The sequence below is a fragment of the Macrobrachium rosenbergii genome, chromosome 19 (genome assembly GCF_040412425.1).
Source record: "Macrobrachium rosenbergii isolate ZJJX-2024 chromosome 19, ASM4041242v1, whole genome shotgun sequence".
NCBI classification, from domain to species: Eukaryota; Metazoa; Arthropoda; class Malacostraca; order Decapoda; family Palaemonidae; genus Macrobrachium; species Macrobrachium rosenbergii.
In genome coordinates this window covers 29,566,657-29,593,927 of record NC_089759.1, presented here as the reverse complement: position 1 = coordinate 29,593,927, position 27,271 = coordinate 29,566,657, and the positions used below count along the sequence as shown (strand labels likewise).

General features: G+C 36.0%; 2 protein-coding genes across 3 annotated transcripts in view; one reads left to right on the top strand and one right to left on the bottom strand.

Annotated features, from left to right (window-relative positions):
- The window catches only part of LOC136848792 (methyltransferase-like protein 22), a 276,110-nt gene that overhangs the window by 24,891 nt on the left and 223,948 nt on the right, over positions 1–27,271 (top strand). The window lies entirely within an intron of this gene.
- LOC136848793 (lachesin-like) overlaps positions 1–27,271 on the bottom strand; it is a 113,325-nt gene that overhangs the window by 56,879 nt on the left and 29,175 nt on the right. The window lies entirely within an intron of this gene.

The following is a 27,271-nucleotide window of genomic DNA, read 5'->3' as shown; positions in this document are numbered from 1 at the left end:
ATGCTCTGGGAGAGAACATAAAGTTTATCTGTAATGGTATTTTTAAACTTGAAAGAAGCCTTTAAAATATTATGATTTAATTTTTAATGGCAGACTCGCGTAACTGTATACTGTCTCGAGAGCTTTTGTGCTTTTAGCTTTTTTTTTAACATGAATTTTATACTTGCTACCATTTTATAGCTTTTATGAAGTGTTATTTTCTGATGGGTGTGTGTGTGTGTGTGTGTGTGTGTGTGTGTGTAAGTATAAAAAAAATTGATTTTACTAACACTTTTTTCGGTGTCGATGACCTTTGTTGTTGTGACAGCAAATACTTTATTGTTAAACCAGTCAGTTTACCTTTATGTAGAATAATAAATCTGTTCCCTAGATCTTGCTCTTGCCACTCCTCAGATCACTGAGTTGTTGGCAGAAGGACAGAAGTATTTCATTTTGTTAGTCAGAATGTTCTTTCATCCAAGCCTTGTTTTGCACATGTTTCTTTGGATGGAGCGTTTACTTGGAGTCTCAGTCTGATGTAACCTTTGCTGCCTTCGGTGCTGTGTGGAGTCCTTACAAAACCAAACTTATTACGGCCAAAAACTCCTTTGTAAAGAGGAAAATTTAAAAGCGTGACTTCATCCACGAACAGTTCCAGCTTATCTTTAGTCTGTTTCCATTTCAGAAATTGTTGCAAATTTCACTTTTCCTGACTTCCAGCTAAAACGCACCGTAATAGTCTTCTCTGATAAAAGTATTTTAATAATACTTAGACCGTTTAATTTTGACAGACGCACTCACTGACGCCTTTTGCCAACGAACAGTTCCAGCTTAACTTTACTCAGTTTCCAGTTCAGAAATTGTTGCAAATTTCACTTTTCCTGACTTCCAGCTAAAACGCACCGTAATAGTCTTCTCTGATAAAAGTATTTTAATAATACTTAGACCGTTTAATTTTGACAGTCGCATTCACTGACGCCTTTTACCAGTTGGCATGCATGTCCACAACACTTGCATATATTGATTCATGTAAACCTGGCTGTTGCAGTGGCCTGTGCAATAGAAGTGTGGTCCGTCTAATCACTCCAGTTATCATCCTAGTTTTCTTACCTCTATGACATCTGAAGTCTTTGATGCTTACCCTGTTCATCCTTCCTGGAATCACTGGAGGTTGCGAGCTGGAGGAGTAGTCAAATCAATAAGTCTTTCATATCTTTGACTTCTTTTAGAATAGTGGATTCTCTACATTCCTTTACATTTACTCAGTTTTTTCATCATATCTCTTTTTAAAATGCTGGAATGTCATCGCATGAGAACATTTTGTCAGATCATTATTTTTCAGCATTGGCTGGCCTTGATATATGTAGCCACTGTCGTCTGTAAATATATATATATATATATATATGTGTGTGTGTGTGTGTGTGTGTGTGTGTATGTATATATATATATATATATATATATATATATATATATATATATATATATATATATATGTATAGATATATAGTGTGTATGTGTGTGTGTGTGTGTATATACATATATATATTTATATATATATATATATATATATATATATATATATATATATATATATATATATATATATATATATATATATATATATATATATATATATATATATGTGTGTAAAAGTGAGAGAGAAAAAGACAGAGACAGAAGAGAGAGAGAGAGAGAGAGAGAGAGAGAGAGAGAGAGAGAGAGAGAAGAGAGAGAGAGAGAGAGAGAGAGAGAGAGTCACATAGGTAAAAAGCCATTTTTCAAACAAACATAAAAGCGTACTTTAATGGAACTCTGTAAGAAGCATCAAAACGAAGCTTCCCTGAAATTGATTGCAGTGTTTGATATCAAAGACTTCAAACTTCACTTAGAGATGACCTACATATGCAAAAGGAAAAAAAGGCATAATCAGGAATAAAAGAGGGCAAGTGTGTGTGTGTGTGTGTGTCCGCGCCCCATTTTCAAGCGAGTTTTAGGAAGTGGATCGACGAGACGTTAAAATTAGCCTAATTTCGACGAGGCTCAAAATGCGCCTGACTTAAAACAGACGCTTCTGAGAAATTGCGAAAACATCCCCATCACAGACACGCATCAGCTGTGCATTTTTACGTCATGAAGAGAGCCACATTTTATGGCGTTCTTTCGAGGGAGGCATAAAGATGGAATTTTGGCGTTTTACATGTCCGGGATTATCGCTTCTATGCTTTGCTCGCTTTATTTCATTTCAGGGACACTCGAGCTCTAGTTCTTAAAGAGGCTAGATGAGCATACGAACGCATATACTATATATATATATATATATATATATATATATATATATATATATATATATATATATATATATATATATATATATATATATATATATATATATATAAATATATATATATATATATATATATATATATATATATATATATATATATATATATATATATATATATATATATATATTATATATATGTATAAATATATATATATATATATATATATATATATATATATATATATTATATATATATATATATTTATATATATGTATATATATACATGTGTACAGTATATGTATATATAACTATATATAATGTGTTTGCTTGTGTGTTTATGTATGTATTAATGTCTAATAATATCGACAGCAGGCTACAAGCATTAAGCTTTACCTCAGAGTCCTTTTGAAGCTGAAACAGAAAACCACTGGAGAAGGGGTCTGGAGCGTATACTCAACAAGATGACATTTCAGTCTTCTTTGCCTTTCATTGATAATGACTTTCCATGACAGAGTAAGAGGATAATGAGGTAAACTGACGTTTTAATTGATTTGTTTTAAATCGCCCAAAAGTGTTATAATGGAATGAGTGATATTTTCTGAGATTAAATTGCCCGCTGAAGTTTTTGTTTATTTTGCGACCCGACACAAATTTTGATCGTTATGGTCACAATGGTAAGAATTAACATTTTCATTTTGTCAAAACAGCAGCATTTCCGGTGGAATAAAATATCCACCTCACGTGATGGCCGCTGACTGAATAATAAATTATGACTAAGTGAATTTTTTTCCCCCTGCGATGCAGATTACATGCATTTCTTTTTTCCACAAACCAAAAACATTGTTTCTCTCTCTCTCTCTCTCTCTCTCTCTCTCTCTCTCTCTCTCTCTCTCTCTCTCTCTCTCTCTCTCTCATTAATTAAATGGTAGGGTTTCCTTTGTAATTAATCCATAATTATCGAAATCAGCAAACATAAATTTGAGTGCTGCTGGATTGTACGCAAATGAGACATGACTTTAGAGTAAAGCTGAAATCTCTAAATGAAGTACAAGGCCTCAGTTTTAGGTCTCTTCATATGTGCATCTTCATATATTGTTGTTTGTGAATGTGTATATATAACATTTCAATGAAAACAAAAAGAAGGATGAGATAATTGCACAAAGGAAAAAGACGAACACATTAAAAGTTGTGTTTGAAGAGATTTTTCCTCTTCCGATATGATGACGAAATTTGCCTCTGAAAGCTAAACGATGTCATAGGAATCTTTTCCTCGTCGGCTATAAAAGTAATAGAAAAAAGAGGCTGGTTTTAAAAGAGTTCGGTAACCGGGCTTGGTAAAATTATGTAACCGCGTCTTGGAAAGCCCAGAGATGTTTGTCCATCCGGAATGACAAAAGAGTTTCAGGACTTTTTGTCCTCTGTTAAGTGGTGCCCAGGCTGAAGAGGATGCAGGAAGTACTGAAACTATTTAATTTAACGGGAGATAGATGTGGTTTAGTCCGTCGTGGTAAAATTTCATTAAAATGAACCTGTATACAATCACTAAATATAGCACTCAAATATTCATGCGTGCATACTTGACCAGAAATATACATAGAATCCATGTATCAGAAAAAAAATAATTGATTTTTTGTTTTATTTTACACATTCCTGGCTCCCAAACATCAGACAAGCAAAAGTGAACGTTAAAAACGCTGTCATTTAAAAATAACTGATTTCAACTGTTTCACTGACCGCTGAATAGTTCAAATATAGGTGATTAATTGTTCGTTTCGTAACCTCTTACTAGTGGAGTGAAATCTGCGTGGCTGTTGTACAGTTTGCTGTTTTTTATCAACAGGCGATGACCATGCCCACAAGTGAAAAATGGAGTTCATTATCATAACTGAAGCACAAGGAATACCCACTTTTTATCATAAGCATTGCAAAAACAAGCCTGATATTCAGTATTTTCAATGGTTACAACCAAATAATGGGCTTAAGAAATAAACGCCATTTTAGATCCCTGCGTCTTTGGTTTTGGTTGATGGGCATCCCTGACTTTTTCCATCTTTCGTTCATTGTTCAAAACACAAAATCTGACTTGATCAGTTAACTAAAAGAGAAATTTAATCAATCTATGCAACTTTAGAGTCTTCGCCACAATTCCCACCTTGTGCCAGTTTCTGGGGAAACTCCTACGAATATCTTATCGACCTCAGCCATCAGACCCTGAATAAGGAAAGAGGAAAGGGAAATCATTAGGGCCAAGGCGGTTCCAAAGGGCAAATGCTGCTGGGATAAGGCCGACTGCTTCATCTTTTCCCGTATTCCCAAAGGATGGTAAAATTAGGGCGAGGTTTCTCCCAAAGTTTATGCGAGTCATATTTAAGTCGCCAGTTGTCTGGTTAGGATTTCGGAAGGGGCTGTTGCTCCCGAAAGGAAGATGACGGTGTCATTAACTAATTAAATTAGAGGCTATTGGAGGACGTGGTTTGCATACCCGATATCCTACTGCGCGGAATTTCCCAAGATTGCCCCTTTCCATCAGGTGATTTTGTTCGGGCGCATGTCTTGTGTAGGAGAATAGAATGACATTCTTTACTGCTGTTATTGTTCTTGAATTATTTTCTCTCTTCTTTGCTTAGAAGTAAGTGTCATGTAACACTTTCAACCTTCCCTGACATACGGTGGTATATGGAAATGGACTTAAACATTCCATAATGCTTCTATTTTTCGTGATGAAACATCCCTGGACTTCTTCGACAAGAAATCCGATCTCAACTGATGGTATCAGCTTTTCTCCACACACCGCTCGTGCCGTCTCTGCGATTGCGAGACATTTTTCCACCACCTCCTTTGTCCTCCCGGTCTTATCTTCCCATCTACAGAAATTCAGCATTTTCTTCTGCAGTTCCTTTCTTGTTGCTATGGCTGCAACTAACCCTAAGATTTTGTAACATACCGTGAACATTTAATTAAGGGTGCGTTACTGACTACCCACGTTGTAGGATATCTCCTATTGTGTGCCTTGTGCGAAATTGTAGAAGATGTAAAATACTTTCTCTCTCTTTTTTTTTATTTCATCCGTTCCCCCTTGATCTGTTTCACAACTGCTGTCCAGCTTGTTTAACTTTGCTGTGCTCCGGTAACCATCTCTCACTCAAGGGATGAGTCTTTCAAGAGAGGCACATGAGTCTTAGAATTATGACTGAGTGCTTAAGTAAACCATTTTGTAATGAAGATAATACTTGAATCCTCTCTCTCTCTCTCTCTCTCTCTCTCTCTCTCTCTCTCTATATATATATATATATATATATATATATATATATATATATATATATATATATATATATATATATATATATATATATATATATATATACACACACATATATATATATATTATATATATATATATATATATATATATATATATATATATATATATATATATGTATATATGTGTGTGTGTGTGTGTGTGTGTGTGTGTGTGTGTGAGAGAGAGAGAGAGAGAGAGAGAGAGAGAGAGAGAGAGAGAGAGAGAGCTTTGACAGAAACCAGTTGCAAAACATCCAATTATTTGTATCTTTTCACATCGCAGACACAGAGGAGCGCCGCGGCAAAAGGAGTACTATTAAATTCTTAAACGGCGAGAGGTCGCAAGATCCTCCCGGGAGCATCCTCGAGTTTTTCTTACTCTCTTGAAATGAGATGGATGGATGGAATGTTTTCAATAGCTGGAAGATTAAACTTTGCCATTAATCTAGGATATTGAAAATCTGAGATACTTTTTCCTTGATATTTATGAGGCTTGTAACGGTAGGGTTCTCTCTCTCTCTCTCTCTCTCTCTCTCTCTCTCTCTCTCTCTCTCTCTCTCTCTCTCTCTCTCTCTCTCTACACACAGAATCTGTTGAGGCCCCTGGGAATACTCCAGGCTTTACTTTTCATCGTATTTTATGCTTTAATTATTCAATGCTTTAATTATTCACAAATGAATAAGAAAGTAAGATTGCTATTTGATAAGGTTCTTATTAATTTCAAAATTATATCCGGCTTTTGTCGTCGATTTTGAAGTTCTCATTGGTTTGAATATTATCTATCTTGACCTAATTTGAACAAAACATTTACCCTTTTATCCAATTCTCACATATCTTGTTTTTCCATTAGATTTTAATTATATTCTTCTAAACAGAATCGACAAAAGTAGATTTATTCAGAAGTCTAATGTATCAGTCCAGTGTAATTTTCTTAGTATTTTATGCTTGAATGTTTTTCAATGCAGCTTTTAATATTGCGACCAACACTTGACTACTTACGATAGTCAGACTGGGCCATATCAACTCTTAATGGAATGGCAGTAGGAACATTTTTCTTTGGCTTCATTTCCAAAATGCAAGCAAACTAATCTAACTCTTAAAAAGAAAAAACTTATTTAGCGTGTAACTTTTAATATACACACACATAATATATATATGTGTGTGTGTATAAATATATATATATATATATATATATATATATATATATATATATATATATATATGTATATATATATATATATATATGTATGTATATATATATATATATATATATATATATATATATATATATATATATATATATATGTTGTTAATTTTTTTGTATCTCTCTAGAGAGAAGCAAGTGCTGAATTTATGTATGTATGTGTGTGTTTGTTGCTTTTATTCGGGTGGGAGGGAAGTTCTGGTCCGTGTAAACAAACATGTCCACATCTGTTGCATAGAATTCTCAATGTATATAGCCTAACCTTAGTACAATATCTGATCTCGACAGATATAAGCCGAAATAATATTCTTCCCCTATTCGATTCTGGTCGATGTGAGATTAAAACCTTTCACTTCGCAAGATAATATCTTCATATATTTCCTTTAGAGATATTTGATTCCCAGATAGAAATGGCATCGAAGAGAAGGTGGAAATAATAAATTTTTGGCGATTATTATTATTATTATTATTATTATTATTATTATTATTATTATTATTATTATTATTATTATTATTTTTGGGAGAAAAACTCACTATCACGAGAGTTCATAAATGTTCTAAAGGGTCCACAATAATATAATTGTTAAAGGCTCGAGTGGAATTTTATAAAAGCTTTCGAACCCTTCTCTGGGTTCATCTTCAGTCAAAAATCTGAAGATTTTATAAAATTTTACTCGAGCCTCTAACAATTATATTATTGTGGACCCCTTGAGAACATTATTATTATTAGAAAATACCCATAGTAGCACGAGTCTTAAAATGGAGACGCAAATCCACAGTTATGTATATGTACATATATTTAAAGATAAATCATTATAGTTAGCTTTCGGGAACTTGTTCGGTTCCCCGTTTCAATCATTGAGATTGAAAAGGGGAAACGAACAAGTTCCCGAAAGCTGTCTATATTGATTTATCTTTCAATATATGTACATATACATAACTGTGGATATGCTTCTCCATTATTATTATTATTATTATTATTATTATTATTATTATTATTATTATTATTATTATTATTATTAATAATATTAAGGAAGGCCCAGAGTATAGATCCGCAGTGATATTTGGATTCCCCTATTAATTTTCTGAAAAGAAAACTATTGTGCCGGCTTTGTCTCTCCGTCCGCACTTTTTCTGTCCGCACTTTTCTTGTCCGCCCTCAGATCTTAAAAACTACTGAGGCGCAAATTGCCATGTTGATCACCCACCCTCCAATCATCAAACATAACAAATTGCATCCCTCTAGCTTCAGTAGTTTTTATTTTATTTAAGGTTAAATTTAGCCATAATCGTGCCGTGGTTAAAGTTTCATGGGCCGTGGCTCATACAGCATTATACCGAGACCCACGAAAGATAGGTCTGTTTTCGTTGGCCTTGATTATACGCTGTAGCGGCTATACAGAAAACTCGATTGAATTTTTTATTGTTTTTATTACGATATTAGTACAGCCATAGCGTCAGAAATTAAGGTAATTTAAGAGAGGATGAAACGGTAAACCCCGACCCAAGGAACGCCACCTACCGTCAAGGTACAGTCATTCTGCTTGTATAAGGGCCGAGATGAGAAAGCTAGACCCCTGGTTGGACGACGGCACACGTGTAAACGAGAAAGTCATTGCCGTATACTATAACTATTATGCATAGTAAGAGTAAATGCATGGAGATGTATTATCATTACTTATTATTATTAGTATTATCATTAGCTGTAGTCTTAGCGGCACAGTTAACAGCAACAGTCCAGTTTAGGACAATAGTACTGTTTTGTGCTGTTATGCTTCAAAGTTACTATACACACACACACACACACAGCATATGTATATATATATATATATATATATATATATATATATATATATATATATATATATATATATATATAATTTTATTCATGTTTATATATATATATATATATACAAAATTATGTATATATATTGTACATTTTATATTATATATATTTGTTATATATATATATATATATATATATATATATATATATAAATAAATTATATATTTTATATATATATATATATATATATATATATATATATATATATATATATATATATATATATATATATATATATATATATGTGTGTGTGTTTTGTACGTGAAGTTCTATTCGTTTTAAAACCCTGAACCAGTACTCACTTTATTAACAGTGAATAACATCAGTGGCTCTAAATCATTGACTCTGTATGAGTGGCTCCCTTCCAATTTGGTCAGTGCCCGTTGCCCTTGTGACCCTGCCTGTGGGATCGAACGAACTGACGACATCTCTGTGAGATACATAGCAGTAGGGATGCTATGGATATTTAAGGTCGGCTGTAAAAGCGAAGGTTCCATTATATTCACATGTCGCAACGTGTTGCCAATGAGTCAGTCATTTTACCGGTCTTTTTACCTGTATATCTTGATGGGCGCAGAAGGCAAGAATTGTTCGTCAGACACCTTGCGCTGGCTTAGTTTTTCAATGCGTTTTGTAAGCCAGAGAGAGAGAGAGAGAGAGAGTGAGTGAGAAAACGCGGGGGAAAGGTTTGAGAGTTATCAGTACTCCGTCAAACTGTACGCCTTTACATCCCTATCAGATAACCGGAAAGGCCTCGACGAGGTAATTCTCGCCTCACCGAAGTGAAAACAATCTCTCTCTCTCTCTCTCTCTCTCTCTCTCTCTCTCTCTCTCTCTCTCTAAAAGGATATGACCACTGATGGATTGACGCTCCCTGATCAATATGCCACATCACCATGACATGTTTGGCCTTGTACTCAAACACAGGTACGTATATAAATCCACGATATATCGAAGCAATGAACGTACGACATGAAAATGTCAATCTTTCGAACATATTCGTTACTAAACTGTAAAAAAAATTGTATTTCTAAACCAAATGCTCACCTTTTAATTATAATAAAAAAGAACATGGTGTGTGGACGCTTTACAATTTTTACATTCAGCTGTTTGAAAGTTTATTTTAAAGAAAAAAAAAACGTACGAAAAGTCTCATTTTGGGGGTGGGGTGGGGCGGGAGGCCAGTGGCCGATGCAGGAATTATTGAGGGGTGCGGATTTTGGTAAGAGGGAAAGGGATTTACCCTTTACATTTTTCATCTTGTTTTCCTGATCTTCTTCATTGGATTTGGTGGCCATTTGGCAATGATGTCTGTTTTCATTTTTCTTTTTACCTGTTTATTTTCCTTGTGTTGTCATATTTCCTGTATAAACACATATTGTATTTTTGCACTTGCTAAAGGAGTGTATCATTAAATGTTGGTTTCTATCTTTTTTTTCTGTGAATTTAGTTGATATTTACATTTTCTTGGGGTTAAAACGCAAGTAGTTATAAACGTTTCAAGTTTCATCGTTTAACATACAAAAATGAAAATTTTCCCTGTCTTCGCCTATTTCCCTACTATACGATTAGATATTCTCTTTCTAATCGTTGGCGTTATATTTTGATTTTGTGTATTCAGATTTATCAGCTGATTTCTTGTTATTGTGTTAGTAGGTTTCCTCTTTATGTTTTATATTTTTAGTCATGCCATTTGTCTTTCGTACTCTCTCTCTCTCTCTCTCTCTCTCTCTCTCTCTCTCTCTCTCTCTCTCTCTCTCTCACTCACCTCAGTTTGCTGCTGAATATGTCGCAGTCTCAATAAGTATATAACTTGTTCTGACCATTCCGGTACAAAGATCAATTACTCTCATAATAAAGCCCTCATTGGATGAAGTTTCCATCTTTCCTTTCCTTTATCTCTTCCTTCTCTGCCCTTTCTTCCCCCTCCCTTCTCATCCCATTCATCTCAAGTGTTTGCTAATCTTCGATCCCTGAGTTAACAGCAGAGGGTACATTTTTGAGTGAAGGGGGTGTCTGCATCGAAACACCGTGAGTTCATCAACCTGGAGACTCCTTGCATAAATAATAATTCACCCACAAAAAGCTGGGACGAAAAGCTAATATATATATGAACCCCCTTTGAATGCTCAAAGTGCTATTAAAGTTCTGTAGGGAGAAGAGAAGGAACGAACTCACAGGAAGGAGAGATAAATTTGGTACGAATAATGAGGGGAAAAATAGATGCATTGAAAGCATCAGCATTACACACTGCATGTTATGGCAATCAGAGACGTGTCCCAGTGGTTAAATGGTTGTACCACAGCATGGCTTACCTGAAGGAGCTGAGGGGTCATTGCCCAGGTCTGTATCGATGGATAGAATGGAAAAAGTACTTAGGGTAAACTTTGGCCTCAAGGTAATAAAATGACTGACATTCGTGTCAGGAAACAAGACTTTAGGAAAAAGAATATTGTATATTGAAATTCCGCGGACGGTTCCAGATTTATAAACGAGTCTGACGAAGGATTCTGAGCTAAAAATCGCGAGGTATGGGTCATTCAGTCACGCCTTTTGAGTGAAGCCATGGGTGGAGAGTTTAATGAGAGGCTTGGATAGATTCCGGCGAAGTTTCAATGGGAAAGGGAGTTTTGAAGTTCAGAGGAAATTAGGGAGGGCACAGTCAAAGTAATATTCGTTATGCCTCTATTTTGGGTAAAAGCAAAAGGTGTAGAAATTAATTATTTTGTTCAGTTGTGCGTAATATTTATAGCTGCGTTTGTGTGAATACGTTTGCATATACCTCTATTCAGTTCTGTTTTTTGAGTGACATTGGAAGACGAAACAAACCGTAAAGTGCCAGATATATCGTGTTATTTATTCCTCCTTGTCAGAGCAGGCAAATTTATATATACTGTATAATATATGTGTGTGTGTAATACATAATATTTATAAATATATTTATACGTATATTTATAAACAGACACACACACACACACACATATATATATATTGGTATATAATTATATATATATATATATATATTTTTTAATAACTGACTCCATATACGTTCACACACATATATATACATATGTATTTAAATGTATATAAATATATATACATACACACGTATATATATATATATATATATATATATACATATTTGTGTGTATATATATGTATATGGAAGTCATGAAAAATGTGGCTAGACCATATAATAAACCAGTATTTTTAAGCCATGAATAAAGATGACAGAAACACAAGTGAGAGTCCTTTCTTTGTATTTTTCCCAATTGGTCGTCGCATCAGTCTCACTACAGACGCTTGTTACATCATAGCACTAGCAACGGATTATTTTTCATGGACCAGCTTCACAGAAATTCACTGACGGTGAAAATAAAACATAGAAAATTTGCAGAATGACTCGGGATAATTATTAATATTTAAAAACAAAATTCCCATGAATAATAAGTTAGCTCTGTTTTGGTGAACCATTTTAAAATCATTTGAAGATGCAAACTCTTATCCATCCACAACTACCTAGCTGTGGAGAAAGGGAGTCGGCTGCAATCATAGCAGGTTAATTTTCAAAATGAAACCAAAGGGCATGGGGGTGGTAATCTAATGCCCAAGGTTTGCCTATTGTTCCTAAACAAGAGAAATTCACTACCATGTAGAAGACTGTTATGCCAAAGTCTAAAGGACCTCTCTGGGCAGGAAAAGGAGCAGTTGTGGCCGCATTGGGTGAGCAGAAGACAATTCTAAAACTGCCTTGCCAGAAACTTAAGTGACCACGCTCTTTAGCTGTCCTTGCCTATCTTGCTACTGAAGGAGGTGATTCCATCTAAAAGGGAACTCTGTAGCCCCTTTATCTTGTCTGTGTTTGCATGCCATGGTCCTCAGTCTGATAGTTTAGAAGAACAACTGTAACATGTATTTGATCCTGTTGATGTGCTCAACATGAATAACGATGCAAGATGGAGTCATCTATTCATTCTTTTTGCTCAAGTTTAAGGAAAATGAGGATGTAAACTAGCAATAAAAGAGTGGAAGGTCATATGAACCAGGATACGGAGGAACAAGGAAGGAAAACCACTTATCACTGGAGTATTACTGGTTTCTGTAGAATAAGCATTACAAATGGTGACTTTGTCTTGTTACTTTATCATATGATGAATAGATCTGTCTTTATTAGCCAAATGGATCTGTTAACGGAAATGTATCGACAGGATATAAAACTGAGACCTTCTGGCATTGGAAAAAGTAAGGTTTAAATAAGTGGGCAGAGTGAGCAAGTGAATGAAGTGTCAGAATTAAGTAAAGTGATATCGTCGAGAAGGAAACAAAGAACACATCCCCACTTTTAGAACAATATTTCTAAACGAGCATGAAATAAACCTCCGGCAGCTACAGAGACGGAAAGGTCACACGATATCGAAATAAAACGTGTGATCTTTGCTTTTCGAATCACATTAAGCAGTCTGAAAAGTGATTTCTCATGGACAGTCTGGTACAAAAGAAGCTGAATGACAATTTCATGGCAAAGAATTAACGGACTGGGTGAGCGAATTGACAGTCTTTTGTGGGTAGAGAATTAAAATATAAGGCGCCTGTTAAGATCTGTGCTGGAGCAAAGGTGACTTGGAGGCTAAGATAAACGAAATATTGATGGATAAATCACCGGCAGAAGGATTAAAAGGTAAAGAGGAGACTTGGTCTTTTCACGATGAAGCAAAGAGCAGGCAAGAAAACAGTACCTATAGGATTGTCATTTGGAGTAAAAAAAAAAAAAAGACCACAAACCTTGCAACGTTGCACTAATAACAGTAACAGATGTAAAGGTGATGAAAAAAAAGCTCACAATTGTTTTCCCGAGAAAACGTTTAGAGACACAAGCAGATAGTTTGACTAACAGTTTTTGTCAGCATCATAAAGAGTGGAAAGGTCTACTGTAGATAATGTTTTGTGGAAAGTGTACTGGTGACGCAAAAAACTGATTGTAGTCGCGGCTTTTGAGAAAGTAAGCCTCTTTATAGTTTCAAATGATAGAGTGATGTTAGAACTGAGGCAAAAAGACAGTGATTTAAAGATTAGCGAGGTCACCATTCAGTAGATATGACTAGATCTGTAAATATTGCCTGTAAGATATTAAAGGGGAAGGGGATAACATCTGGGGAGAAGTAATATGACAAAACAATGTCCACTTTTGACATTTCTTACGGAACTGACTCCGAAGTCAGTCCATATGTAATTCCTTGCTGGACTATAGGTCAGCAAACTTAATATACAATTTGTAAGCAGTGAATATAAAGAAGGAATTAGGGTTAAGGAGACAAAGAATGAGAACTGAGTCCTCAGTTATCAAACCAAAATTCAGAAGGAAATTTGAAATAAAGTCTGGCATGTAAAGTTAAGTAATAGAAGTGAGGAGTTCGCGAACATTTAGATGTTTCCATCTCAGAGTGTTGTTTTACATTGAAGGGACCCTGCCAGTCCGGATTATATAGGCCCTGCCTGGAGGAATGGAGAAAAACATCACAAGAATGAGCCCCGTAGAGAGATAGAGCCGTCAGTACACATCATGCGGTGCACTGTAGGCATTACTTAAGGTTTTTTGCAGCGTGCCTTCGACCCCTAGCTGCAACCCCTTTCGTTCATTTTACTGTACCTCCTTTCTTATCCTCTTTCATCCGTCTTACTTTCCACCCTCTCCCAACAATTGATTCATAGTGCAACTGCGAGGTTTTCTTCCTGTTACACCTCTCAAACCTTTTACTGTCAATTTCCGTTTCAGCGCTGAATGACCTCATAGGTTCCAGTGCTTGGCCTTTGGCCTAAATCCTATATTCAATTCAATTCGATTCAATCACATGAATGAGTGATCGAAAGACCCGAGAGTAAGAATGGTTTTTGAAGAGTAGGCGAAATGATAAAGGTTAACATAAGCATCCATGATACAAAATAAGTCCTTGGAATTTACTAGCTTATAAATCAATACTATTTTAAAAACTGATTATGTTTTAAGGGCTTTCAACTCATGTATTTATATATAATATATATATAATATATATATAATATATATATATATATTTATAATATATATATATATCATTACAGTTCGTCATTTCTGTGTCTGTTACTACTTTTAACTATTTCAACATATAACTAGGCAACTAGACACAAACATGTCTTTAGCTTTTGAAGACTTCTGATGAAAAGTGTCCTTTTCTGATGAAGCGTTTCTTATCTTTTTCCTTTCAGAAATAATTTGAGTGAAGAGTGTAAAGACTAAATCTTCTAGCCTTGAGTACGTAGGCCTCAAAGATAGAGAGAAAATAAAACTCTCCGCCATAAAGACTTCCACGGCAAGTAAAATATGTACATACCCAGAACTATCTCTTAATTACTGTTAATTACTGAAACTTTCCTAACACGTTTTACTCAGGAGCAGGAACAAAGAGTACCGCCGATGCCTCCTGCCCCGTTCCATGTTAAATAAATCGAGTGAACTCATTTTCAAAGGGCAATATTAGGATTTATGTCGGAGGGAAAGTTTTCTGTCAGTAAAATCCCACCGAAATGAGAGATTAATGATTAATAAACATCAAAAGTTTTTGGAAAATATCAGAATTTATATTTGAATCTCGAAATCTGTATTAACTTTCGGGTTTTGGATGACGATTGTCATCGTGACTCCTGAAGAATGGAGTGTAAAAGGCAGAATGAAATACAGCTTGGACTCCAAAAAAACTGCAGTAAATCTTTGGCAACGTTTAGAGCTTGAAAAACACCGGAAGGTTAAACAACTAAAACTAATGGGGAAAATATGCGTAATTATTCTAAAAAAAGAAACTGGTAATACTTTCATTCAGTCGCTTCCTTTCGTTACAATGTTCCGGATGTTTAAAGTAATTAGGAGTGAAGTGCTTGTCTACTTGTTGTTGCCACAGCTTCAGAAATCACTGTGAGACTGCTGAAGAATATCTCGCATGAAACTTGAAGCAGCAAAGAAACTTTTAGCCGGACATTCAAGCCCTAAAATCTCTCCACAGTCGACGGACATTCCAGCACCAGTTTAAAACTACGGATTATTTTTCGAAATGCCTCGATGTCACCCCGAATTTTTAACCAAATATGATTGACAAAAGCAAAGTAATCTAGCAACTGAAAATGACCTTCCACGCTCCATGAATAGCGATGTTTGCCGGAAATTCTCATTACATTATCAGTAAAAATACCTGTCACAATATGGAACATGGAGCAAGAGTTTTGTTCAAACACATTTAGGCGTAAGAGCAATTTGCAAAGAGGAAACATGGCTGTTGACCGACAGAGGACCCTCGAATTTTCCAAATTTCACTGCTATTTACTGATGTCTGTCCAGTTTGCCTTTTTTTGGCAATGTGTCCCTTAAAACTACGGTCTCTGTCTCTCTCTGTGTTCGTCCTTCATTTAGTCACAACTCACTGAATAATGAGTAATCCGTTACTTAACATCATTAACTAGATGAGTTATTTAACAAGCAATTATCTCTGATGTCATCACGTATGTATTCAGCGCAACAAATCTCTGATTATATAACATCATCTCTCCTCGTATTTTTTCGCTTTACGTCAATTTACAGTATACAAAGTTATTCTAGTCGTCAAAAGAAACCACTGACCCACATCTTAAGTCTCTCCCAATCTACAGTTTCTTGAATTTCCATAAACTGCAAAGATTTGCGTCCGGGTTGCCTTGAATACGCTTGATATGCAATCTGGCTCAAGCCTTCCTTTCTCGTCTAATTGGTTCCTTTCACGATGAGGTGAAATGGAGAGTTTTTTTTTTTTCTCCTTCCCAAATTTTCAATTTACATTTAAATAGGTTTCTTGCGTCGGATTTCTTCTTGTTTTATGTTCACGTCGCCAATGAGGTCAGTTTTGTCGATGCTGTTTTTAACCTGTATTTTCAAAATTATGTATTTTCTGTTTTTAAAGTAGATGGAATTTCCCCATTAAAGAATTCTTTTCCTTTGAGGAACTAAGCCAGGACTTGATAGCTGTGTCTTCGATTTCTGTTTGCTGACACACAACAAACAGAGACGGTGGAGGAAATGGGAATTGGGAAAAGTAGTATTTGATGAGAAATTAATTACATGTCAAGGAGAATGATTACTACTTACGTAAAAAGCTTTTAAAGGATGGGTCTGTTTTGTCGTAACCGTTCTTTGTCTTTTGGCGTACTAAATTATTTCCAGTTATTTCTGGAGTTGTGCACTAAATTTTGTTCTGATATCACTGATGGAAAACGTGGAACAGAAACAAGTAAAAAATGCGCCGCAATTTCTTCGGCGCAATCGAGTTTTCTGTAAAACCGCTACAGCGTATAATCAAGGTCACCTAAAATAGCTCTTTCTTTCGGTGGTCTCGGTATAATGCTGTATGAGCCGCTGCCCATGAAACTTTAACCACGGCCCGGTGATGGCCTACCCTTTATCGTTGCCAGAAGCACGATTATGGCTAACTTTAACCTTAAATAAAATGAAAACTACTTAGACTAAAGGGCTGCAATTTGGTATGTTTGGTGATTGGAGGGAGGATGCTCAACATACCAATTTGCAGCCCTCTAGCCTCAGTAGTTTTTAAGATCTGAGGGTGGACCGAATAAAGTGCGGACGGACAGACAAAGCCGGCACAATAGTTTCTTTTACAGAAAACTAAAAATGCGTCCCTATGAAAGCACCATTCTTCATTATACGAACCTCTCTCTCTCTCTCTCTCTCTCTCTCTCTCTCTCTCTCTCTCTCTCTCTCTCTCTCTCTCTCTCTCAGTTAGCAGTGCGCCCCAATGGATCCCCGAACCTGGAGAGGAAATGAACATGTATACATACCCATACAAAAACACATATTACTGTGTCTCTGTTGACCAAACGGCGAAGGAAATACCTAGTTATTAGTCGACTGTTGTGGGGTGCATCTGTCGTGTACTAAGAGAGGAAGTGAATGATAAAAACAGAGAGCCTCGACCATGCAGTCCTCACCACATCGGAGTTAAACAATTTTACAGGTATTTACAAAATAACCAGACGTTTACTTATGCAGATGATAGTCATTGGCAAACGTCCAGCCTTATAACTCTGAAGTGCTTTCATAATTACTCCAATATCCAAGAGGAATATGGGTTAGTGATCAGCCTTCGAGACATTATTAATTTTATCGATTAATATGTGCAGTGTGTCAATATTTTCCATAATGCAGCCCCGATAATTTTCGTTGTTACGAACTTCCTTTACACCAAACCTATTCACAGGGCAAAATGAATATTGCATTTTGTAGAGAGGAACCTGATCCCTGCCGAATTTTGCTCTATTTTCGCTCTTTGGGAAAATAATCGAATAATTTGGTGATACCGTTTGGAAGTATCAAAGAATTTATTATCATAGTTTGTTGTTAGTTTTGCGTCTCGTATCATTAGCAATACAAAGAAGCGTAAAATACAATATCTTTGTGTCAAAATATATTAAACTCTATACAGAGAGGACTCGATCATCAGTTTTTATGGCACCATTCATAGGTATTGTTAGGTTTAAAAGCCACTGAATGCATACTAGTATTGAATAGTCTGGATTTCTTTTTGATGTTCATCAGCTTTGTAAAACTTCAAAGCTCCTGAAAGTAAGTATGTCGTTGACGTATTTATCAGCCAATACTTGCCTTTGATAAGATTAATTGAAAAAAGATTTAATCGATATTGCATTTACACATACAAATCATGTAGTATATATCTACAAAAATGAATTTGAGATAAAGGTTACTATTTTCGGAGAGATTTTTTTCCATAAAAACCCATCATGAGTTTTTCTTTTTAATTGGAAATATTCCCCAAAGTCATTTTCGTTAGTATCAGAGGTATTTGAAAAATGTCTTAATTTTCGACATCATTTTTGTGAGGTTTCCGGTGAGAATTTTGTGGAAATGTGTTCTGAGAGGGCTTCGCTGTTGGAAACAACTGGTTTCAAAGAACGAAATTAGAAACTTGCTTCTGGGAGAAAAAATTACGATTTAAAGGAACAACAGTGCGATGTTTTGGAGATTCAGAATCTGTGTAAGTTTGGTTTTGCTAGGTGACTTATGTGCAAAGGTAGGTGAGATAAGGCTGTTAAGTTCGAGGTTTCTGGTGAGAATTTTGTGGAAATGTGTTCTGCGAGGGATTCATTGTTGGAAACACCTGGTTTCAAAAAAGGAAATTGAGGGAGAAAAAAAATTACGATTTAAAGGAGCAACAGTGCGATTTTTAAATGTCCATTGTAGATACGTGTGGGGATCGTTCACTGTATCAGTTATCATGATTGCCATGCAAATGAAAAAAAAATTGTGGACTAAACCGAGGTAGTAAATGATTACATATAAATGTAAATGATAAAATTTTTGCATGAGTTTAACGCAAAATCCAATGGGACGCTACGAAATTCCCGTATGTAGCCCGAGCCCGAAGACAACAAGAAGATTAATGAAGGGATTCAGGAAAAACAAAAATCAGAGACCTCATTCCAAAGCTCGCCAGTAGATTGATGGATGGATGTGTGTGGCGAATTTATGAAAACCTATCGCTTTATTTACCCGTAATTCACCACAGCCAAATATTACAGAAAATTGCTAGAGTGAAATTGTACCTCTGAAATAATCAAGCTAAACGCGATGAAACAATCCCCTGTAACCATCTGTATTTGGAAAATCATTGAAAAACAGTAAAGAGTGATTGGGAATTTTAATAGTCTGGGAAATGGATATTTGGAGATTCTCGAAATGTATTTTTTCTACTATTTTTTGTTTCACTTCGTTTTCCCATTGGATGTGGCGTTCCAGTTCAGTATTGATTCGAAACCGAGCGTTTCATTTGGTGCTCTTGTTTCAAATATACCCCAAGTTTAGGTGGGATGAAAATGGAAATTGTCAATCATTTTAAATAAGGGTGAATATTTATGCGGAATTTCTTTTTCAAGTGTATCAAAAAGTCATTGCAGTTGCACGGTATCAGCTATACAGGGGAATTTTTCCTGCTAAATGTGACTGTAGTTTCGTCATTGAAATTTACATTTGAAAGTTTATGATATATTTCCAGATATAATGTTGGTAATTTCAGCATATTATAGAAATGTTCTAATTTTCTGTCTGTTTTACTAGTTTCACAAAGCAACAAATGTTAGGGTTTTGAAAAGGGTAAAGCCTGGATCTCATTAATAATAAGGAAAGACTTTTTTGGATAGGCCACCTTGAAAGAATTGAGGTCAGTCGAATTCCAAATAACATGCATTACGTCACGTCACTGTCCCATCAGCCGTGCCTTGTATTCACACTATCCACCACGATCCCGTCCAGTTCGTGCCCAACCTCCCAGTAGTCATGGCGCCCCACAGATTTAGCGTTAGAAGCTTGCATAAGCACCGTCACGTCACGTCAAAATATTCTTTCCAAGAAAACTGTTATGAAGTGACGGTGGATGCCGTGTGCTTGATGGTGACGTGACGTGATGGTGTGAACAAGTCCATTTGATTACATGTAAGAAATTCTCACCTACTCTGACGCGACGTGGTATGTTGGTGACGTGATGTCATAATGTGAATCAAGTAGTGTCATAAGTACCCCGCAAAACACTTCTGTTGCGCTGTTGTCTTCCATCGAGTTGTCAGTTGCCATTTCATACCCTTGTTACTCGTCGATTACTGTTCATATCCCAGCTGAGCGCTTCTGTATATTACCGTGAAAGTCACCCTTCCCCAGAACAAATTCTCATGAATAAGTGATGCCTTCAATAAGACCGAGAAGTGGTCCCTCGTTCACGAGTGACAGAAAAGCGAATTGAAATTATGAGTTTTTTCTCTCTCTCTCTCTCTCTCTCTCTCTCTCTCTCTCTCTCTCTCTCTCTCTCTCTCTCTCTCTCTGCTTTCTGAGATCACCCCTGTCCTCTATGTCTCTTACTATGTGTGTTTGTTCTTCACTATATGTGTGTGTGTGTGTGCGTTTGCGTTTGTGTGTGTGTGTGTTTTGTTTGTTCTTAAAGCCACTTCCAAAGATGTTAAGGATTTGGCAAGTAATCATTTTTTTTTTATTCCTGAGTGAGTTTTATCAAAGGTGAGTCATGAGACTTAGAAAAAGATTCGCTTATGGATACGGTACTTAAGGGGGATTGGGTATGGATTGCCCAACCTTGGCGAAGGGTTGCCCTTGGAACGCTCTTTGTTTCACTTGTCTTGCTTAATTCATTAGAGTAATTATGTGCTGCTATCCTGCGGATGGCGAACATGCAACCAGCTTTCCCAACCCTTGGATTGAGTTATAGCCTGAGTAATGTTGTCTTCCACTGGTTTGTGATCAAGTGCCTTCCTTGAGAATATTTTCAGGCTAACATTCTGTTATTTATCTTGATTTTAGCTCTTATCTGTTCATTTATATATAAATTATAAATATACATACATTCATACATACATACATATATATATATATATATATATATATATATATATATATATATATATATATATATATATATATATATATATGTGTGTGTGTGTGTATATATACATACATATATATTGTGTTACGTATGTATGTGCTGGCCTTTGGGCATGCTCTTGCAAATGAATGATGTTTATGAATATTAATAGTAATCATTTCACGCAACTACCAGCATCAACTGCATCAATACCATAATCCATATTCCTGTATCACTGGCGAAAGAGAACATCACCTGCACAAAATCAATAGTTTCTGGGATGATCAAACGTTAATACTAACACCCACCGAATAAAGCTATCTGATTCTGTAAACGAAACACGGCTGGGCATGATCAGCAACCTGTGAATGTTACATTTAAGGCACTACACTGCCTGGTTTTTATTTTTTTGTAGAGGAAAACTACTAAGATGGCTATTCGTCTATCCGTCTGCACTTCTCTGGCCGCCCTCAGATCTTAAAAACTACTGAGGCTAGGGGGCTGCAAATTGGTATGTTGATCATCCACCTTCCAATCATCAAACATATCAAATTGCAGGCCTCTAGCCTCAGTAGTTTTTATTACATTTAAAGTTAAAGTTAGTCATGATCGTGCGTCCGGCACCGCTATAGGTGCCAACAACACAGGCCGCCATGGGCCGTAGTTAAAAGTTTCATGGGTCACGGCTAAGAGTTTCACACAGCATTATCCACTCTTGCTGTACAGAAAACTCGATTGAGCCGAAGAAATTTCGGCGCATTTTTTACTTCTTAGAATTGTACCTGTGAATCATAATCTTCATTCTCATGATATCCAAATGATTTGTTCTAACTTCTCAGAAAACATAAAGCGTAGTTAAAAAGACACTTGCAAAAAAGGGGGGAGGGGGTGGGCTCTTGGCAGCTGTTAGTGGAACGGATTACCATGAAATGCCGTCTAGTTGCCTCCATGTAATGAAGTATAATTGACTCTTTAACTCAGAACAATCTTTTATGACGTCAGTTCATAGCGAAAAGTGCGGCTATACTTTGACTATATTCCCGTACTAACTGACAAGACACTATTCCTTGCACCTAAAGTCATTTGCATTACACAAAGAAGCTATATCAGTACTTGACATTATAACAGGAGAGCAGATACATGTTGAAGAGCCTTGTAAGTTCTCTGATCACGCCACACCTCGCTTCAGGGCTTAATCCTGATTCCGGAATCACGTTTTGGATAGGCGTGAGGAGAAACAGCCCTCTGAAGGCACCAAATTTCATATACACAGCAGATGTGACCAAATTGCTCAATGATCTTCCTAGTCACGTGGCAGGAGCTCTCGAATTTCAGAAGTTCAGACTGGGTGCAAATGCTTTCTTTTTTCTTTCTTTTTTTTTTTTTGAGCGTCTCGCATGAATCTCATTTCATGATTTAGTTGTTCTGTCTTATTTGGTTTTCCTTGCTGTTTCTCTCGCGTGGCTTATTCTTTACTGCTTGTGGCAGTTTATTTGGATTGTCGTGTATATAATAATAATAAGAGTGGAGGAACCCATTGGCTTTTACGTGTTGTATTCCGTCTCTTATCTTCGGCTTATTTTGTTCTTTGGCTTCGCAGTTCTTGCGCTTAAAATTTCCTAAAACGACCCAGAAAGCAAATGTATTAATGTTTATGTGTACATATATACAGTATATATGTACACACACACATTAATACGTTTCCTTTCTGAGTCGTTTCCTAAAACGACTCAGAAAACATATATGTACACCCACACGTTAATACATTTGCTTTCTGAGTCGTTTTAGGAAACGACTCAGAAAGCAAATGTAATGTGTGTGTACATACACACACACACACACACATTAATATATTTGCTTTCTGAGTCGTTTTAGGAAACGACTCAGGAAGCAAATGTATTAATGTGCATGTGTACATATGTGTAATATATATGTACACACACATTAATACATTAATACAGTAGTGTTTATATTTGTGCACTCAAACATAAATTATAGTGGGGTGTTTGTAGGAAGCTACTTACTGGACAGGTTTCTACCAAATGGTTTCATGATTATGGCAGAGAGCTTGGATTTCCATTAGAAACATTTTATGCTTACATTGTTTAAGAAAGATTAATTCATTGTTTCGAAATTGCTGTGCTAGTTTTTGATCCTGGATTTAGAATGACGAAAATGGCATACTGGATATTTTATGTTTTGTCAATCCCGTCATTTCACAAGTAAGTATCATTAATTCTTCATGTAAGCAATATTTCACCGGAATCGTCAACACCGAAGTATTAGTTAATGCTAAAGTGATAAATGCAAATAGCAAAACTTTTAGGACTGGATGACTCATTCGCTTTGGAGCGCCATTAATAAACATGTCATTTATTCACTCAATAAACTTTGTAATTTATATTCAATTTTCATAGATTGGGAACCATTGAGGTAATTGACAGAGATTAGCCATACAGATAAGTGCTAATATATCTAGTGTTTACCCGTCACGGTTGACTAAGTGATTTTAATTTTGACGTTTGTGTCGCTTCGAAAAAAAAAAAAACTCCGATCATATCCTGCTACTGTAATCCTGTAAATGGCGCCCCCAAGCGAAAACCAGGCTTCGGAAACCATTGTTCATGATAAGCCGCGAATCTGAAACGAAACCGGGTCAACTGATCCCAAAAATAATATTGCACTTTTGTAATTTAGTGAATATTTTATGTGCAATTTACAGAGCAATTCATTAGTGTTTATCACCGGACAATGCAATATTTATTTCCCGTGGCCTATCCGGTGATTTGCAACTCTTGCGAAATCATTGTAGGTTACGAAACTCACGTTCCAGAGAAAAAACACAGCCGCGATATTTTGATAGTGAAAACACAATACCGTATGCAGTTGAACCCGATAAGACTTTTTTTGAATTGGTAGTTTTTCCTACACGTTGCCACAGAAAGAATAGTTATGGAAAAATAGATAATCCATTTGCCTTTCCTTAGTATATATATATATATATATATATATATATATATATATATATATATATGTGTGTGTGTACGTGTATATATATATATATATATATATATATATATATATATACATACATATATATATATATATATATATATATATATATATACATACATATATATATATATATATATATATATATATATATATATATATATATATATATATATATATATATATATATATATATATATATATGTGTGTGTGTGGTTTGAAGTTGAAAGCATGTTTGAGATATATGTAACCAAATGTATCAGCTCATACATGCATATGCTCAAAATTCACAACGTATCTAATTGTGCACCCTATGGTCCTAACTTCGTGGGCTCTATTACAACACTTTACAAGACTGAAAGTTATAAATCTTTAAGGTTCTGGGCTCTGTATTTGAAAGATGGCCTGAAATGGACCATCAGCTTCTTTATTCAGATTTGGGTGACTGGTATATCGATGATATTTTCACCATCACCTGAAATAATCAAGAACTTCAGGGCATTCCATCCATTTTTGTTGGAAAATCTGGCGTCTACTTCGCGATGGAAACGGGCATAGGAATACTGGCTCTTTTTCGAAGATGTATTTTTACAAAAAGGAAAAAAAATTCATGATTTCGGCAGACTGAAACCCACGATTTGTCGTAAGGTGCTTGTTTGCTAAAAGGGGTGCAGTTAGATTCTTAAAAAGTTTGCCATCACTACTCCCTTGAAAAGGACCTTCAATCACTACAGAGCTGGAAAAAGTATATCTTAGTTTAACCAGACCACTGAGCTGATTAACAGCTCTCCTAGGGCTGGCCCGAAGGATTAGATTTATTTTACGTGGCTAAGAACCAACTGGTTACCTAGCCACGGGACCTACAGCTTATTGTGGAATCCGAACCACATTATGACGAGAAATGAAGTTCCATCACCAGAAATAAATTCCTCTAATTCTTCATTGGCCGGTCGGAGAGTCGAACGCTGGGCCAACAGCGTGCTAGCCGAGAGCTCTACCCACTCATCTAATGAAGAACTTGCAGAGCTGGAAATTCATTACCAGGCAGTTGATAGGATCCGGTAACTCAGTGTGGAAAAGTGTATTTTAAAAAATTAGAAACACTTAATAATAAGAATAATATAGGCTTGTTGTTGGGGGGAGGGGGAGGGTCGCTATTAGTGCCCTGGGGTCATCCTTAATTATGAGATGCAGCATAGCCCCTTGCGGAGAGTATGAACAGATGTCCAAACTATTTACATCTTTGTTATGGAACCGTGAATTCCTGCAGCCACCATAATTTTGCCAAGTCTTTTGAAGTTTCTTAGAAAACAAGACACTATCTTCCAAAAGTTCTCTGAACTCACGAACGAAAGCTTGAAGTAGAAAGCCTTTTTCAAGACAGATTGATTGTAGGTCGGTAGTAGACTCAGAGATTGATTGTAGGTCGGTAGTTGAGCCTATGTCACTTTCTAAACAATTAGCCAAAATGGTGTTCAAATTCAGTTCCATTAAATGCTACTTCCGTCATAGATATTCAAAATATCAACAAACCTTGACGAAGAGAGAGAGAGAGAGAGAGAGAGAGAGAGAGAGAGAGAGAGAGAGAGAGAGAGAGAGAGAGAGAGAGAGATCAAAGCTTCCTAGGAAAATTAATGTAACTAGGTCATGTCAACGATATGGAAGTAGATGATGAAAGATTTTGTAGAATACAATGAAAGATTTTATAGAATGCCCTCTGACGAAAAAAAATGAGAGATAAAAAATGATTTCGTTGCAGTTGCTATAATAACTTTCATAAATCTTTGCGCTTTACAGAAGCCAAGAGAAAGGGCAAAACTCTACCTGTCAGAATAATTAAATTCGTATTCCTGTGATTTTAGATATTCATAGATGAAACTGAAAATAGTGACCATGATTTAATTAACGTCCACCTTTCGGACGATGTTACTAGAACAGTGACTTCTCCACTTTGAATGCGACACACCACATGCGACTTACTCCCCAATTATCTAATTCCATTGTTAGGTCAACAAAGGACAATTAGTTTTAAAGTAATGCCCATTAAGAGCTCAGGGCCCTTAGAGAATCGAAACCCGGACCCTTACTGGTGGGGTGAGTGGCCTAATGACTGGAATATGAGGACCCTTCCCCCTCTTAGAAGAAGCACGACAGCAAGATTAACAAGCGACTCTGGGAATCAAGATATTCTTGGGCCGAAGTCCGGGAGTGCGCGGAAAGATCGGGCTGAATGTAGAAGTGCGCGCAGGGGCTTTGACGAGCTGCTGATGAGCTTACTGTGTAGGTGTTTGAAGCAGTAAGGTTGTGGAAATGTTTGATTATAAACGGGCAACAACTACTGTTGGGCAAACTCACGCATATTCATAAATACATATATATATATATATATATATATATATATATATATATATATATATATATATATATATATATATATATATATATATATATATATATATATATATGAAAATAAGAAGGCCATAAAACACTATTTAAACGTTGAAACCATATATTTCGGGCACTTGTTTCTGTGCCCTGTTCACTGGTAGAATATGGACAGGTGGAAAGTTACAATGGTATATATACAAAAACATGAAGGTGTGGCCTTAGGCCTCCGATGTTAAGGAGGTGGCGTTTCTTAAGAAGGAGGAGATTGACCAAATTCCTAGTGGTTTTTGGCCTCATTAGCTCCCGTTTGGCGATGGATCTGGCGGTCGCGTTTCTTGGGTCATCTTCTTCAAAGGGTCCGAGGATTAAGGTGTCAATGGCGTCCGATTTCCAATGTCCTCCTGACGCCATTGACACCTTAATCCTCGGACCCCTTTTGAAGAAGATGACCCAAGAAACGCGACCGCCAGATCCATCGCCAAACGGAGCTAATGAGGCCAAAACCACTAGGAATTTGGTCAATCTCTCCTTCTTAAGAAACGCCACCTCCTTAACATCGGAGGCCTAAGGCCACACCTTCATGTTTTTGTATATATGCCATTGTAACTTTCCACCTGTCCATATTCTACCAGTGAACAGGGGCACAGAAACAAGTGCCCGAAATATATGGTTTCAACGTTTAAATAGTGTTTTATGGGCCTTCTTATTTTCATATTACACTGTAGTATTACAGGAAAAGACATTCATATATATATATATATATATATATATATATATATATATATATATATATATATATATATAT